This window comes from Neofelis nebulosa, chromosome 2 (genome assembly GCF_028018385.1).
Source record: "Neofelis nebulosa isolate mNeoNeb1 chromosome 2, mNeoNeb1.pri, whole genome shotgun sequence".
NCBI classification, from domain to species: Eukaryota; Metazoa; Chordata; class Mammalia; order Carnivora; family Felidae; genus Neofelis; species Neofelis nebulosa.
Genome location: NC_080783.1, coordinates 111,165,058 through 111,181,558, shown reverse-complemented (window position 1 = coordinate 111,181,558; position 16,501 = coordinate 111,165,058). Strand labels below are relative to the sequence as shown.

Here is a 16,501-nt window from a genome sequence, read left to right as displayed (position 1 = left end):
CATGAGCAGTTTGCATCTTTTTATCAAGTGAATCAGGGCTGTGCTGTCCACCATGTGTGTATCCTACTGTAATTTCTCACACATTGTTGAGAGTTGACTCTGCTAAAGTTTTGTTCTTCCGTATGAGTGAGTTCCTCTTATCCTGGTGTTTTGAAGAGGTCACAATGGCTCTTGGTTGTCATAAATACAAGACTGTATTTTGTCCCATTGCAGGCACAAACTGGTCAAATTACAGGACTGAGGCTGCAGGAGTGGGGGTGGGGCTGCCAACGATGGTGGATTTTCTTCACACGTTTGCTCTTGCTTCCTCCGAGCCACCTGAGTGGTGTAGTGGCTAGGCCTGCTTCCTTTGAGCACCAGCCGCCACCTCTGTCCCTTCCAGCTGGATATTCTTCCTTAGGACATGGGTTGCCAACTTGAGCCTGAAGCTCACCTCTTTGCCCCGACCCAAATAGATTTAAGATGGGGAGTCTGTGCCAGTTCTGCCCTGGTCTTTGGGACTAACACTCTGCCTCACCTGCAACAAGCTTCCTCCAGTTGGAACGGTAAGCTCCCATCTGCTATGGCACTGGAGAAGAAACAAAGCAGGCTTCTGGTTAGGCCACATAGGCCTGGGTAGCCTAGGCCAAGAAGCCCTCAGAATAATCAAGGCTATTCCACTAGAGGTATGGAGCCAACTTTAAAAGGTATTATTGGTTGCTTGCTAGACACCAGTGCTGGAAGCATGTTCCTTTGCCTCAGTTTCTCTTCTGTGCACACATTGCCTCCATGGTTTCATGTGGTGTGCTGGCTGTGATTCACGTACTTGGGATCCTGCATTACAGACCTGTCTAAAAGTATTGTCACCTCACTTTAAACAAAACTTAACCCTGGTCAAAGGAGCTTGTCAATGCAGGTTAGAACAATAGTGTTTTCAGTACTTCCTTGCCTTATACTGTCAGAAGTTGGGAGAGGCAGGGGGATGAGTCTTGTCACGTGTATTTGCCCATTTCACCATTCCCACAGTCAAGGTCATATCCATCAGACCCAGTAGTTTCTCCTCATGCCTCTGATTTCTTCCCTCTCACCCCTACCTGCCTCCCTATCTTTAGACAAACACGAGTCTGCCCTCTTGTCGCTGGATTCGTTTGTATTTTCTGGAATTGTATATGAGTGAAATCATACAATATATTCTTTTTCGAGGGAGGGTGTCTGCGCGCTTTACTCAGCATAATGGAAATTTATCCTGAAATTCATCCATGTTTCTATAGGTCATTGCTTTTTGTTGCTGAGTACCAAGCTCTCCACTGCATGGATGTTTCACAAGTTGTTTTATCCGTTCACCTGTAGGAAGACTTTCGAGTTGTTAGCAGGTTTTGATATTATAGATACAACTGTTCTGTACATTTCTTTGTATGGACATATGTTTTAATATTAAAGTACTTCTGCTTTCCAGGGGTTTATAAGCAAGAGATAATCCAGAGACCAGGCTTTTGTTCCAGAAAACTATCATTCACAAACTTAAAGATTAGAAAGAATTGGAAATATATTTGGGGTAAGGCTTGGATTTGGCTCCTGTTCTCTACATTGGAAAATCAAAGAAACATAAAACTGGGGAAAAAAAGTTTTAACCTATCTGCTTTGTCTAGAAAATCTTTCATATATATTTTTTAACGCAGATATTTCAAAACCCCATTAAATAGAAATATGCCTTATAGTATTTTCATTTTCAGTGTTTTTATCACAGTAATAATATAGAATCACACAATTTTAGAGTTTAAAAGCTATTTAAAGATTCTCAACCTGGGAAAAAATGGACACCTTTTGAAAGGATTATTTTTTGGTACTTTTTTATTGTAAAATACAACACAGATAAAGAAAACTACATGAAACAAGTGTATAGCTTCATAAATTTTTTAAAAAAACAACTTTGAAATTACCACCCAGGGTAAAAACTAGAACTCTGTTGGTCACCTCAGAAGCCCCACCACTGCCCCATCCCAGTCACAACCCTCTACCTCCCCACAAACAGCCACTATCTTGACTTTTTCAAATAACCAATGTTACTGTGATAAAATTATGTGGAGTAAAATACCCAAATCTTAGCTTTATAGTTTTATGCATTTTGACAAATACATAAACGTTTAGCTAACATCTGAATACAGGTATGTGTGACATCACCATAACCCCAGAAAGATGACCCCTTTGTAGCCAACACACCTCTGCCTTACCAAGGTAAACAGCTCATCCGTACATTATCACAGATTAGTTTTGTCTGTCCTTGACTTCATATAAATGCAGTCATAGATTATGTGCTTTTTTGTGTCTAATTTTGAGACTCATCCATTTGTTGTACGTATCATAAATCGTTCCTTTTTACTGCTGAGTGGTATTCTGCTGTGTAAATATGCAAGTTTACTCATGTCCCTATTGAAGGACATCTTGCTTGCTTCTGGTTTTTGACCATTGTGAATAAAGCTGCTTGCTATAAACATTTGCACACAGGTTTTGTGTGGAAATAAATTTTCAGATCAGTTGGGAAAAAAACGAAGAATGTGATTGCTGGCTCACGAAGTAAAACTTTATTTTTGTAAGAAACTCCCAAACTGTCTTCTAAAGTGACTGTCCCATTTTACATTATCATCAGCCATCAGTGACAGTTCTTGTTGCTTGGCATCCTCTCCAGTGTTTAGTGTTGTTGCCTTCTGGATTTTAGCCATTCTAATAGATAAATAGTGGTTTCCTGCCTTTATGCATAATGACATGATAATCACTTGTCATATGCTCATTTGCCATCTTTATACCATTTTTGATGAGGTGTCTGTTCACATCTTTGCCCATATGTTAATTAGGTTGTTTTCAGATTGAGTTTTAAGAGTTCTCTGTATTTTTAGGATACCAGTCCTTTTTCTGAAAGGTATGCATTTTGCGAATAGTTTATTGCTATCTATAGCATGTCTTTCCATTTACTTAACAGTGCCTTTAGAAGAGCAGAAGTTTTCAATTTTAATAAAGTACAACATCAATTTCTTTTTGTGTGTGTGGATCATGCTTTTGGGTTATATCTAAAGACTGCCAAACCCAAGGTCATCTAGATTTTTCTCCAATATTTTGTTATAGGAGTTTTATAGTTTTGTGTTTTACATTTTAGGTCTGTGATCCATTTTGAGGTAATTTTTGTGACAGTGGTAAGGTCTGTGTACATGTTTGTGCTTGTGTATTTCCAATCCCAGCACCATTTGTTGAAAAGACCATCCCCATTAAATTACCTTTGCTCCATTTGTCAAAGATCAATTGACTGTATTTGTGTGGCACTATTTCTGGGCCCTCTCTTCTGTTCTTCTGATGTACTTGTGTATCATCTCACCACCAGCACTGCTCTGTTTCAATCACCATAGCTTTTTTTTTTTAATTTTTTTAAATTTTTATATTTTTAAAAAATTTTTTAAATTAATTTATTTCTGAGATACAGATAGAGACAGAGGGTGAGCAGGGGGGGAATGGAGAGAGAGGGAGACACAGAATCCGAAGCAGGCTCCAGGCTCTGAGCTGTCAGTACAGACCCCAATGTGGGGCTCAAATTCATGAACCACGAGATCATGACCTGAGCCAAAATCGAGTCAGACGCTTAACCGACTGAGCCACCCAGGCACCCCTTAATCACCATCGCTTTATAGTCCTGAAGTTGAGCAGTATCGGTTCTCCAACTTGGTTCTTCACTGTTGTGTTAGCTATTCTGGGTCTTTTGTCTTTTCATATAAATTATAGAATCTGTTAATATGTATGGAATGCTCTGCTGGAATTTGGATTAGGACTACATGGAATCTATAATCCAATTGGGAGAGAATTGGCATCCTAATAATGTTGGATGTTCTAGTCCATAAATACGGATACCTCCATTTAGTTAGGTGTTTTATTTTTTCATAAGAGTTTTGTAATTTTCCTCATATACATTTGTACATATTTCATTAGATTTATACTTAAGTATTTCATTTTATGTGTATGCTATTATAAATGGTACTGTGTTTTCAAATTGTAATTGTTCACTAGTAGTGTATAAGAAAGCAATCAACATCTATATACTATTAACCTTATATGCTGTGGTGTTCCTATATTAACAGAAGTGCTTTTGCCAACTTCTTGGGACTTTCTACATCAACAGTGCCATCTGTAAACAAATACAGTTTTATTTCTTCTTTCCCAATCTGTATAAGTTTTCTTTCTTTTTCCTGTCATACTGCAGTAGATAGGACTTCCAGCAAGATGTTGAATAAGAGTGGTAAGAGGTCCAATAAAGACTGCATTGGCTTCTTCTGCCATTAAAAAACAAAACAAACAAACAATAACAACAACAGCAAACAGTGGTAAGAGGGAGTATCCTTCTTTGTTTCCAATCTTAGGGATAAAGTGTCCAGTTTCTCACCATTAAGTACGATGTGAGAGAAAGGGCTTTTCTAAAAGTTCTTGATTAAGTTGCGGAAGTTCTTTGTTGCTAGTTTTCTGAGAGTTTTCAATCATAGAATGGATGGTGGGTTTTGTCATATGTTTTCCTGCATCACTGATACAATCATATGAGTTTATTTAGCATGTTGATTTAATAGATTACATTAATTGACTTTTTAAATTGCTGAACCAGCCAATCAAACCAGCATACCTGGAATAAATTCCACTTGGTTATGATGTATAGTTCTTTTTATACATTGTTAGTTTCAACTTGCTGACGTTTAGTTACATCTATGTTCATGAAAGAACATATGATTTATTTTTTATACTTCTCTTTATCAGTGTCAGGGTGATGCTGATGTCCTAGAAGGATTTAGGAAGTGTTCTCTCTGCTTCTGTTTTTTGGGGAGAAGTGTAGAGAATTGGTATAATTTCTTCCTTAAATGTTTGGTCAGATTCACCGGTGAAAACATCTGGATCTGGTACTTTGTTTTTTGGAAATTACCAGTTATTGATTCAATTTTTAAAATAGATATAGGCCTATTTCTCCTTGTGTGAGTTTTGGCTATTTCTTTCAAGGAATTTCATTATTTCATCTAAGTTAGTAAATTTGTGGGCATGGAGTTTTTTGCAGACGTCCTTTTTGGGTTTTTTGGGTTTTTGTTTTTGTCGTTTTAATATTTCATTTTTAGAGGCACCTGAGTGGCTTAGTCAGTTAAGCATCCAACTTCAGCTCAGTTCATGATCTCACAGTTTGTGAGTTCAAGCCCAGTGTCGGGCTCTGTGCTGACAGCTCAGGGCCTAGAGCCTACTTTGGATTCTGTGTCTCCCTCTCTTTCTCCCCCTCCCCTGCTCACACTCTGTCTCTCAAAAATAAACACTAAAAAAATTTTATAAGGTTTTATTTTTAAGTAATCTCTGCATCCAACATGGAGCTTGAACTCACAATCCTGATATCAAGAGTCGCATGCTCCACCAACTGAACTAACCAAGCATTCCTTTATTATCTTTTTCATGTCCATGGGATCAGTAGTGATACCTTTCCTTTTTTGTTGTTGTTTGGATTTTGAGGGGTGCCTGGGTGGCTCAGTAGGTTAAGCATCTGACTCTTGATTTCAACTCAGGTCATGGGATTGAGCACCATGTTGGGCTCTGCACTGGGCATGGAGCCTGCTTAAGATCCTCTCTCTTTCCCTCTGCACCCCCCTTCTCAAAAAAAAATTTTTTTTTTTTTGAGATGGGGCATCTGACTGGCCTACTCAGTAGAGCATGTGACTCTCAATCTCAGGGTTGTGAGTTCAAGCCTCATGTTGTGTGTAGAGATTACTTAAAAATAAAATCTTAGGGCGCCTGGGTGGCTCAGTTGGTTGGGTGGCCGACTTCGGCTCAGGTCATGATCTCGCGGTCCGTGAGTTCGAGCCCTGCGTCGGGCTCTGTGCTGACAGCTCAGAGCCTGGAGCCTGTTTCAGATTCTGTGTCTCCCTCTCGCTGACCCTCCCCTGTTCATGCTCTGTCTCTCTCTGTCTCAAAAATAATAAAACATTAAAAAAAATTTTTTTTAATAAAATAAAATCTTAAAACTTTGAATTATAATTCACATAACATACAGTTCACCTACTTGAAGTGTATAACTCAGTGACTTTCACTATATTCAGAGTTGTGCATCCATCCCATAATCAATTTGAGAATATTTTCATTGCCCCCAAAATCAGCCCTGTACCCAGAACCACTACTCCCATTTAGGAGTTGAATCCATTTTTGAGTTAATTTTTGCATCTGATGTGAAGTAAAGGGTCCAACTTCCTTCTTTTGCCTATGGCTTACCAGTCTTCCCTGCCATGTATTGAAAAGGCTTCTTTCACCGCATTGAATTGTCCTGGCAGTTTGTCAAAGATGAGTTAATTATATATGTGAAGAATTACTTCTGAACTGTCAATTTATTTCTTAAGATTTTATTTTTAATCTCTATACCCAATGTGGGGCTCGAACTTACAACTCCGAGATCAAGAGTTTTTTTCTTTTTTTTTTTTTTTTTTTTAATTTTTTTTTAACGTTTATTTATTTTTTTGAGACAGAGAGAGACAGAGCATGAACAGGGGAGGAGCAGAGAGAGAGGGAGACACAGAATCGGAAACAGGCTCCAGGCTCCGAGCTGTCAGCACAGAGCCCGACGCGGGGCTCGAACCCACGGACCGTGAGATCATGACCTGAGCCGAAGTCGGACGCCTAACCGACCAAGCCACCCAGGCACCCCTAAGAGATCAAGAGTTTTATGCTGTACCCCACTGAGCCAGCCGGACGCTCCTGATCTCTCAATTCTATTCCCTTGATCTGTATGTCTAAACTTAGGGCATGCTATCTTATTTACCTCAACTTTTTAAAAAATGTTTTCAATGTTTCTATTTATTTTTGAAAGAAAGCATGCACACAAGTGGGGGAGGAGCAGAGAGAAGGAGACAGAGGATCCAAAGCAGGCTCTGCACTGACAGCAGAGAGCCCGATGTAGGGCTTGAGCCCACAAACCATGAGATCATGGCCTGAAGTCAGACGCTTAACTGACTGAGCCACCCAGGGGCTCCATTGTTTACCTAAACTTTATAGGAAGTTTTGAATTTGGGAAGTGTGAGTTCTCCTTTTTGTTACTGTTTTTCAAGATTGTTCTGGCTATCCTAGGTCCTTTGAATTTCCAGGTCAATTTTGGGATTAGCCTCTCAGTTTCTGCAAAGAAGCTGTCTGGGATTTTGATAGGTACTATGTTGAATCTGTAGATAAATTTGGGAAATTTTGCCACCTTAATATTAAATCTTCTCATCTATAAACATGGACTGTCTTTCCATTTATTTGTACTAATTTAATTTCTTTCAACAGTATTTGGTAGTATTCAGAGTAAAAGTTTTTCATTTGTTAAACTCAGATACAACTGATTTTTTATGGCATTAATTATTTATATTAAAGCAGCTTGACTGAAATATAATTCACACACTGTATAGTTGACCCATTTAAAAAACAATTGAGTGGTGCTGGGGTGGCTCATTGGTTAAGCTTCCCACTCTGGATCTTGGCTCAGATCATGATCTCACAGTTCATGAGATCAAGCCCCATGTTGGGCTCTGCACTGACAGTGCGGAGCCTGCTTAGGATTCTCTCTCTCCCTCCCTTTCTGCCCATCCTCCCCTTTCAAAATAAATAAACATTAAAAAAAATTAAAATGTACAATTAAGTGGTTTTCGATATGTTGCATTATGTATATGTATATATCACATTTTATCCATTTACCTCTTAAGGGACACTTCATTGTTATTTGTACCTTTTGGATTGTAAATAACTTCCTAGCTTGTTTTTGTTTCTGTTTTTGTTTTTGTTTTAAGTAGGCTCCATCCCCAGGGCTTGAACTCACAACCCTGAGATCAAGACCTGAACCAACTGAGCCACCCAGGCTCCCCGTGGATTGTAAATAATGTTCTAGTGAACACTGGCATACAAGTATCTGTTCAAGGGCTTTACTTCACTTTGGATATATATTTAGGAGTGGGATTTCTGAATCATATGAAAATTCTGTGTTGGGGCACCAGGGTGGTTCAGTCGGTTAAGCCTTGGACTTCGGCTCAGGTCATGATCTCACAGTTCGTGAGTTCAAGACCCATGTTGGACACTGTGCTGACAGCTCAGAGCCTGGAGCCTGCTTCTGATTGTGTCTCCCTCTCTCTCTGCCCCTCCCCCGCTCACACTTTCTCCATTAAGGTTTCCTCAAGTTTTGCCAAATTCACGTTATCCTCCTGACTGTGTTTTGGAGTGATTCACCATCAGTCCACCTCACCAGCACTTTGCATCTTTCTACAATATGTTGAAGCCAGCAAACTGCAACTTGTGCAAACTGATGGGGCAAAGATTTAGGAGAGGTAGTTGGCTTTTTCTAAGTGGCTGGAGCCTCACATTAGACATACAAGGCCCTGACAGCGTTGCAGTCCATATTTGTGTGTAATCTCATTGACTAAAGTCTTGTAAGACTGACACAGCAAAATACTAGTCACTGTAGGTATAGAAGAGTTATCAGAAATTGAATCGTCACTTGATGTTTCCTGGATCTCTTTACTTTGTTCTTCCTATCATGAGCTATAAAAAGCCACTGCCATAACCTGGCAAAGCTGAATATTCCCACACCATCTGTCAAAGAGGCCTGTCCAAAGAAAAAATTCCAGGAATCTCTTGAGTAAAGATCAATTGTTGTTTTCCCCACAACAGAATGCATCTTCGGGTTTCTTTTTTGTTAAACCTTCACAATGTGCCCTGCATACATTTGTGGATTTTTTGCACTAGCGTTGACTCTAACAATGCAGAAACAGGAAGTGTTTCTAGGAGTTTTACTGTGAACCCATAGAAAAGTTTCCACTGTAACGCTTGAGCCATGTAATACATTCTTAACTAGTAATTCTGGTGTTTCCTGGAGATCCAGTATATACCAGTGGACTGTATGTAAATACTGCATTTCTTTGGGGAGGGTGTCTTTCTACAAGGATCACTGAAAACCTGTTCAACGTTGTCAGGAGCCTCATGATGGGAAGGGATCCGATCTGATTACAAATGCAAGGTGATGACCTATCAGAATGGCTAACATTAACAATTCAGGCAACAACAGATGTTGGCGAGGATGTGGAGAAAGAGGATCTCTTTTGCATCGTTGGTGGGAATGCAAGCTAGTGCAGCCACTCTGGAAAACAGTATGGAGGTTCCTCAAAAAATTAAAAGTAGAACTACCCTATGACCCAGAAATTGCACTACTAGGTATTTATCCAAGGGATACGGTGTGCTGTTTCAAAGGGACACATGCACCCCAATGTTTAGAGCAACTCTATCAACAATAGCCAAAGTATGGAAAGAGCCCAAATGTCCATTGATGGATGAATGATAATGGATGAATGAATGGATAAAGAAAATGTGATATATATATATATATATATATATATATATATATACACATACACACAATGGAGTATTACTCAGCAATCAAAAAGAATGAAATCTTGCCATTTGCAACTACGTGGATGGAACTGGAGGGTATTATGCTAAGTGAAATTAGAGAAAAACAAAAATCATATGACTTCACTCGTAAGAGGACTTTAAGATACAAAATAGATGAGCATAAGGGAAGGGAAGCAAAAACAATATAAAAACAGGGAGGGGTAAGAAACATAAGAGACTCTTAAATATGGAGAACAAACAGAGGGTTACTGCAGGAGTTGTGGGAGGGGGGGTGGGCTAAATGGGGAAGAGGCATTAAGGAACCTACTCCTGAAATCATTGTTGCACTATATGCTTGGATGTAAATTAAAAAACTAATAATTATAAAAGAAAAAAATGCAAGGTGATGAGTCCAAAGAGAGCACTGTCTCTGGCTAGAAGGATTCACTCACCAAATGCTGTTCCCCAGCATCTAAGTTCTCATACTGTTACACAGTGCTGGATTCTTTGAGATGAGAGCTATTTTTAGTGTCTGTTCAAGTGGTCACACTGTTTCCATCTTTAGAGACAAAGGTTCCCATTGAAGTTTTTGCCTTGGACAGAAGTGTCTACACCTGGCCATAGAATTGTGTAGGATGCCTTCCCCACATCAGGCCTCAATGCCGCGCACTCACCTCCCACGGCAACCCTTGCACACCTCCATTTCTTCTTGCATTAGTTTGGGTAGAATATCCTTTTTATTTCCGTAAAATTGATAGTAATGTCCCTACATTCATTTCTGATTTATTTTTAATTTTTTTAATGTTTATTTGTTTTTGAGAGAGAGAGAGAGAGACAGAGAGTGAGTGGGGGAGAGGTAGAGAGAGGGAGACATAGAATCAGAAGCAGGCTCTAGGCTCCGAGCTGTCAGCACAGAGCCCGACCCAGGACTCAAACTCACGAGCCATGAGATCATGACCTGAGCCAAAGTTGGACACTCAACTGACTGAGCCACCCAAGTGCCCCATCATTTCTGATTTTAGTAATTTGAATCTTCTTTTATTCTTAGTCAATCTAGATAAAGGTTTTTGTTAATTTTGTTGATCTTTTCAAAGAACCAACTTTTAGTTTTGTTGATTTTCTCTTTCTGTTCTCTTATCTCTATTCTGTTTTTATTTCCTTCTGCTAGCTTTGGGATTAGTTCGCTTTTTTTTCCTAGCTCCTTAAGATGTACAGTTAAGGTTACTGACTTGAGATATTCCTTTTTTCAGCATATACATTTACAACTATAAATTTCCCTCTGAGCACTGCTTGTGCTGCGTTCCTTAAGTTTTGCCGTGTTGTGTTTCCACTTGTCTCAAGGTGCTTTCTAATTTCCCTTGTTAGTTGTTCTTGCGTTTAGTTAAGAGTGTTTGTTTACTTCCCACCTGTTTGTAAATTGTCCAGTTTTATTTCTTTTATTCATTTCCAGTTTCATTCTATTGTGATTGAAAAAGATATTGTATATGGTTTGAAGCTACTTAAATTTATTGAGACTTGTTTTGTGGCCTAACATATGGTCTCTTCTGGAGAATATTCCACATGCACCTGAGAAGGATGTGTAGCAACTCCTGTTGCTAAGTGTTCTGTATCTGTCTGTTAGGTCAGCTCAGTTTATAGTGTTGTTCACATTCTTGGTTTCCTTATTCATCCATCTGGTTGTTTCTATCCACTGTTGAGAGTGGCTAGTGTAGTCTCCAACTATTATTGTTGAACTATTTCCCCTTCAATTCTGTCAATTTTTCCTTCATATAGTTTTGGTGGTACTTATTTCTGGATATGTTTATAATTGTTATGTCTTCATGTATTTTATGAAATGTATTTTTTGCAGTGTACCATTTGGATTCCCTCCTTTCAGTTTCTGTATATATTATTTTCCTAGGAGTTACCTTAGGGATTACAATCAACATCCCAAATTTATGGTGTGCTTGGTGGTGTCCCACGCTCTTTAGACTGGTCACTTTCTTCATTTTGTTTTTCTTTCTACTCTTCTGGATAATTAATGTCTAATCTTCAAGTCCAGTGATCCTTTCTTCTACTTGCTTAAATCTACTATTGAATCCCTCTAATGAGTTTTTCATTTCAGTTATAGTACTTTTCAGCTCCAGATTTTTTTTTTTTGGTTGCTTTTTATAATTTCCATCTCTTTACTGATATTCTTATTTTGTTCAGACGTCGTCTTACTAATTTCCTTCAGTTCTTTGTCTATGGTTTGCTTTAGCTTATTAAACACGCTTAAGGGGGCGCCTGGGTGGCTCAGTCGGTTAAGCGGCCGACTTCGGCTCGGGCCATGATCTCGCGGTCCGTGAGTTCTAGCCCCGCGTCGGGCTCTGTGCTGACAGCTCAGAGCCTGGAGCCTGCTTCAGATTCTGTGTCTCCCTCTCTCTGACCCTCCCTTGTTCATGCTCTGTCTCTCCCTGTATCAAAAATAAATAAACGTTAAAAAAAAATTAAAAAAAAATAAACACGCTTAAGACTCTTGATGTAACATCTTTGACAAATAGCTCCAATATCGGAGCTTCTACAGGGATTATTTCTGTCAAACTCTTTATTTCCTGTGGATGGATCATATTTTTCTATTTCTTTGTTTTGTAATTTTTTGTTGAGAAGTGGGCATTCTGAGCATCATGTTGTGGTAATTCTGGAAATCTAATTCTCTCACTTCTTAGGAGGGATTGCTGGGTTTTGCTTGTTGATGGCTGAAATCATCCTTTGTGGCTTTTCCATATGTTATTGCAAAGTGTGTCTTTTTTGTTGTGTGTGTTCACTGAAGTTTCCCTTCTGTTGTCTCTACAGTCATCCAGTGACCTGACAAAGATTTCCTTAAATATGTGGCTCCTGAGAGAGAGAGAAATACATCCTGTCTTTAAATTCTCTCATGGCTGGGAGGCACTTCAGCCCATGGGAGTTGAAACAATTACCAACTTCTGTGCCTGCCGCCCATTGATCAAAAACAGCAATCAGAATGCACAACCCTGACTTTTGGAGGATAGAGTCATTCTTGCCTACTCTGGCTCCAACAAGCCACACTAGGAACATCAGCTGCTGACCCTGTGGCTGCCTGCTCCAAGGATAGGAAATGGTATCCCCTTTCTCACTAAAGTTGCAACTGACAAAATTTACCAGCCTCTTCATCAAAGTGTCTGCTGGATGCCGCAAGTGTTCTACATACTCTGGAGTTACCACATAGTTGCTTCGGATGGTTTCCTGCCAACCTTCAGTATCGTGCCAGTGGAGAGATGGATTCCTGGCACTCACATCTTCCCTGATGTCACTACAGTGGATTTTTGTACAGTCGACTTGTGTCCTGCAAACCTGCTAAATTTGTTTATTAGTTCTAATGTTTTTTTAATGGATTCCTTAGGATTTTCTGTATACAAGACCATGTCATCTACAAAGAGAGAGCTTTGCTCTTTCCTTTCCAGTCTGGACAACTTTTATTTCATTTTCTTGTCTAATTGTCCCAGCTGTAACTTTGAGTAAACATTGAATAAAAGTGTTGAGAGAGGATATCCTTCTCTTGTTCCTGAACTTAGGGAAAGGCATTTAGTAATTTACCCATTAAGTCTTAATGGGTTAGATGTGGGTTTTTCATAGATATCCTTTATGAGGTTGAGTAAGTTCTTTTCTGTTACTCGTTTCTTGAGTGTTTTTATCATGAAAGAATATTGCAATTTTTTAAGGAATATTGCATTTTATCAAATGCTTTATCTATATCTATTGAGATGACCATGTGGATTTTGTTCTTTATTCTATTAATGTGATGTATTATGTTAATTGATTTTCAGATGTTAAATCAGCCTCGCATTCCTTGGGTATATCTCATTTGATCATGATGTATACTCCTTTTTATTAGTGAATGGATTTGATTTGTTAATTTTGGTTCTTAGGGTTTTGTTGTTGTTTGGGTTTTTTTAGTGTATAGTCATGAAAGATTGTGTGTGTGTGTGTGTGTGTGTGTGTGTGTGTGTGTGTGATGTCTTTGTCCATATTGTTATCAGGGTACTACTGGCCTCAGAATGAATTGGGAAGGGTTCTCTGCTCCCCTAACTTTTGGAAGAGTTTGTAAAGGATTTGTATTGGGGCGCCTGTGTGGCTCAGTTGGTTAAGCATCTGACTTCGGCCCAGGTCATGATCTCATAGTTTGTGAGTTTGAACCCCATGTCAGGCTCTGTGCTGACAGCTCAGAGCCTGGAGCCTGCTTCAGATTCTGTGTCTCCCTCTCTCTCTCTGCCCCTCCCAAGCTCATGCTCACACTCTGTCACTCAAAAATAAATAAGCTTAAAAAAATTTTTTTTAAGGATTCGTATTAATTCTTCCTTAAACATGTATTAGAATTCATCAGTGAAATCATCTGATCCTGAGATTTTCTTTGTGGGTAGTTTTTTTTTATTGCTATCTCAGTTTGCTTACTTACTATTGATCTATTCAGATCTGTTTCTTCTTGAGTCAGTATTGATAGTTTGTGTGTTTCTAAGAATTCATCCATTTACTCTAAGTAGATTTTTTGGATTAAAGTTGCCTCTAGTATTCCCTCATGATTCTTTTTAGTTCTGTAATGTTGATACTTTAACGTTTCCTCTTTAATTTCTGATAATAGTAGTTTGTGACTTCTGTTTTCTCCTTGGTCAGCCTAGTTAGAGTTTTATCAATTTGATTGATATTTTTAAAGAACCAGATTTTGGCTCTGTTGATTTCCTCCATTGATTTCCTGTTGTCAATTTCATTTATTTCTGCAGTGATTTTAATTATTTCTATTCCTTTAGAAACTTGCTTTAGAAAGTTGCTATTCTTTCTCTGGTTTCCTAAATTGGAAGTTTATATTTTTTAAATCTTAGATCTTTCTTTTTGTCTACTAATATGTGTTTAGAGCCATGAATTCCCTTCTAAACACTGCTTTCACTGAATTCCACAAATTTTGAAGTTTTGTATTTTCATTTATTTCAAAAGTCTTACCTTCTCTTGAGACTCTTTTGACCCACGTGCTATTTAAAAGTGTGTGGTTTAATCTCCCAATATTTTGGGATTTTCCAGCCATCCTTATGTTACTGATTTCTACAGTATTAAATTTGTTAAGATGTATTTTATGGCCCAGAATGTGATTGTTCTTAGTAAATCTACTCTGCCATTAATGGATGTCCCTATCTTGACAGTTATGGTAATCACATTTTTTAAATTTCCCCATAGTTTTAAGAACCAGTGTATATCTCTTAACATTACAGTCTGTCTTATCTGTTCTCTGTCTTTGATATACCTTTTAAATTTTTAGTAGGTGGCCCTTGTTTTTTTCTTAAAATTTATTTGTAAAATCTTTTTTAATGTTTATTTTTGAAGGAGAGAGAGAAAGACAGAGCATGAGTGGGGAAAGAGCAGAGAGAGAGGGAGACACAGAATCTGAAGTAGGCTCCAGGCTCTGAGCTGTCAGCACAGAGCCCGACGCTGGGCTCTAACTCACAAACTGTGAGATCATAGACATGAGCCGAAGTCAGATGCTTAATGGACTGAGCCACCCAGGTGTCCTTCTTACAATTTATTTGTAAAAGCACTCAATCCTTTAAGTTCCTCGCATTTTGATTTTTTTGATTGTACTTAATACTATAGTTCAAACATGATTTTCTGTCCAATGGATACAGAGTCTTGGTCAGTTCATATATTTTTTTTTTTTTTGAAAGACTACTTATCGTATTGTGTTCTTTCATTAGGAGTTACTTATTGTCTGATTGTATCTTTTTATAGGAGCATCCTTAGGTTGGCTCTTGATTCTTTCTGATATGATTTTGCTATCTGGTGGCAAGATATTCTAGACACATCTTATGTATATCCTGCTCTTTAGTCATTCTTCCAAGAATCTCTGGTTTTATTTACTGGGAAGCAGTATTTTCATAGCATAATCTAGGCAGTGTGGCATGACCATTGCTTTTGGGTTTGTAATTATTGATAGGATCTTTTAGTAGACAGATACACAAACATGTTTAAGTAGTGTTTACTAGGTCCGTCTACTGTCAAGTTATCCCTCCCTCCTCCTTTCCATAATCGACTCTGTGGAAGCAAGTCTCTAAACATAGCTCACATTAAGGGGGTGAGGAATTAATCTCCATCTCCTTTAGGGGTCTCCTCTGACTTTTTAAATAGTTGTGCTGTACCTACAATGTCAGAACATACTGACAGCAGGTAGCATACTATACTCTCCCTTTTAACCCGTGATTAATATTAATTTCTAGGGAAAAAAACCAAATATTTAATGCTTACCACCAGTCTTATGTCCATATCTCTCTAGTCATTTTGTTGCCTGAAACTTCCTCTCTAGTAGATTTCTCAAGAAGTCCTCATCGAGGGGCACCTGGGTAGCTCAGTTGGTTAAGCGTCCAACTTCGGCTCAGGTCATGATCTCACAGTTCGTGGCTCAAGCCCCGCATTGGGCTCTGTGCTGACAGCTCAGAGCCTGGACCCTGCTTCGGATTCTGTGTCTCCTTCTCTCTCTGCCCCTTTCCCACTCATGCTCTGTCTCTCTGTCTCTCAAGAATGAATAAACATTAAAAAAAAATTTTTAATAAAAAACTCTCACTTATAAATTAACTTTTACCATTTCAATAGCATGAAATTGGTATTTTTTTAAGGTTCCATGCTGTTTATTTTTTTTAAGTTTATTTATTTATTTTGAGAGAGAGAGAACCAGGGGAGTTGGGGCAGAGAGAGGGCGATAGAGGATCCAAAGCAGGCTCTGAGCTGTCAGCACAGAGCCCAATGCGGGGCTCAAACCCACAAATCATGAGATCATGACCTGAGCTGAAGTCAGACGCTTAACCGACTGAGCCACCCAGGCGCCCCGCAGTTGGTATTTTTAAAGCACTGTCAGGGATTTGGGGTAGCAGGTTGCTGCAGTTATTGCCTTCAGGGTACAGATCATTCCTGCTTTCTCTTCTCATTACACCTATCTATATTCTCTTAGTTAGTTTTCCAAGCTGTACAACAAATTACCGCAAAGTTAGCAGGTTAAAACAACATTTATCATTTCAGTTGCCATGCTTCAGGAGTCTAGTATAACAGAACTACACGGCCTTGATCAGGGTCTTGCAAGGCTGCAATCATGGTACCAGCCAGG

General features: G+C 38.8%; 1 pseudogene; it reads right to left on the bottom strand.

Annotated features, from left to right (window-relative positions):
- Positions 1-7,926: 7,926 nt before the first annotated feature.
- On the bottom strand, positions 7,927-16,488 carry LOC131490633 (archaemetzincin-2-like; annotated as a pseudogene).
- Positions 16,489-16,501: the final 13 nt, after the last annotated feature.